The sequence below is a fragment of the Pseudophryne corroboree genome, unplaced genomic scaffold (genome assembly GCF_028390025.1).
Source record: "Pseudophryne corroboree isolate aPseCor3 unplaced genomic scaffold, aPseCor3.hap2 scaffold_2189, whole genome shotgun sequence".
NCBI lineage: Eukaryota > Metazoa > Chordata > Amphibia > Anura > Myobatrachidae > Pseudophryne > Pseudophryne corroboree.
The window spans coordinates 1,802-3,661 of NW_026968836.1; the positions used below are offsets into that span (position 1 = coordinate 1,802).

Consider the following 1,860-nt stretch of genomic DNA (forward strand, 5'->3'; position numbering starts at 1 on the left):
ACCCCCGACTGTAAGCCGGGCCAGGAGTGACAGAGGGTGAGGTGTCAGGTAACCGGAGCAGAAGGGGTGTGTGGACTCTGACTCAGAGCGGAACACGGAATACGTCATCCACCCCCGCCGGTGCTTTGCAGTTGGGAACAATTGACACGAGGTGAGGAGGGGGGGTATAAATGTTTGTATATTGTATTGTACTCATTTGGTCTGACGAAAGCTAAATATAGCTGAAACGTTACCGTGGATTCAGGGCGCAGTCTCTGTCATTATTTCTTCTACGAAAGTTCCCTAGGAGTGCCGCCGATCAGCACATATATCTTCGGTTCACAACCACGGAAGGCACCAGGGCGGATGTTTTTGTATAGCTGAGTGCCGGTCATATGGAAGTATATATATATATATATATATATATATATATATATATATAGTCTTGGAAGATCCTGCACTCTCATCAAAAGTAATAACGACGGCGGGTGCTCCTAATGACCTGAGAGGCCACCAATATACCACAACAACCACCTAGGTGGAAGGTGCACTCACGCCCAGAAATTAGTCTCTGAAGTCACTTGTAAATTCAGTATATTTTTATTCGGGTTCACTGTTGATGCCGTATTTCATCGACGTTTCGGTCCTTATGCGGACCTTTATCAAGATTGGCACTTAAATCACCTATACAATCAGAAACAGTTACAATTAATATGTATAAGAACCCAGATTTATTCAACACCAACACCACCAGTGCCTCCCAGGCCCTGAAGACTGTCACAAAAACCAGAAAACGTATTAAAAAGCTGTTTTTTTATATATGTAAAAAAGAGATACTTGGAAGTAATCCACGTGTGATGAAAGAGACACCTCCATCGTTAGGACTATCTGTTTAGATAGGCAAATGATTACCTGGACGACATGCCAGATCACTCAGATGCGTGGAATGGCCTTTAAAGTTGGCAACATGCCTGATCACATAATGAAGTTAAAAAGCCTATAACGTAGGGAAAGCTGCAAGGCATAGTCTCCTATTAAATAAATAACAGAGTAACTACACCATAAGAAAATACACTAACAACGTCATTTTGGAAAAGATCATACCTAGTTACATGTAGAAATAGCTCATGGCAGCTTGTGGGCTCTGTGCATATGTCAGACACTCAGTCTGTAAGGAGGCACAACAGGAAAAAATAATCACCAACCGTAATCATGTGTCAGAAGGGAGCTGCAGGAGAACCATACTCACTGCTCAAGTGTCCAGAGCCAAATGGAAGCTGCATAAAGTTCAGCCTCAGCTGAGCACTATTTAAGGATCAACCACAGGAAGTGCCAATTAGGAAGATTAGTATAAACCCAGTCTCTCATTAACTGATCACCTCTCAGATAACTCACTCAGACCAACTGGGTAAAACGTTACAGGGTTCACAGGACAGGCAGTGGCTATCGCTAACGCACGGCTACTTAAATGAGTGGATTTTAACGATTTAGAAGGGCAACTGCCGGAGACGCGTCTTTTGCGTTCCACCGACCGGAACTCCATGCGTTCCATTCCGCGGAAGTGGCGCTGGCCGGAAGTCTCTGCGTTCCACTCGCGGAGAGAACCGTAATTAGGCTTATCCACTGGCTAATGTTTAAAGGAGGTGTACAACCTAGAGGGGGGCGTTCACAGAGAATGAACACTCCCCCAGGTGGAATCTTCAATGTACAGGTCCACTCGTAGCTCACAGGGACACGGAGGTATACCGAAGGTCACCTCACGTATAATCCTGGATTAACCTATGTGTAGCCTGTCAGTCACCACAGAAGAAAAAGAGTGCAAATGTAAATAATAATCCATAATGTGAAATGTCAAAAATGTCAAAAAGGACAGATAGGAGG

The 1,860-nt window shown here is 44.4% G+C and overlaps 1 long non-coding RNA gene across 1 annotated transcript; it reads right to left on the bottom strand.

Annotated features, from left to right (window-relative positions):
- Window positions 1–389: 389 nt before the first annotated feature.
- On the bottom strand, window positions 390–1,147 carry LOC135007561 (uncharacterized). The gene is made up of 3 exons (XR_010207500.1): window positions 1,084–1,147; window positions 892–993; window positions 390–663 (listed from the first exon to the last, which is right to left on the bottom strand). It is a non-coding gene; the product is annotated as an uncharacterized LOC135007561 (long non-coding RNA).
- Between the last annotated feature and the right edge of the window lie 713 nt (window positions 1,148–1,860).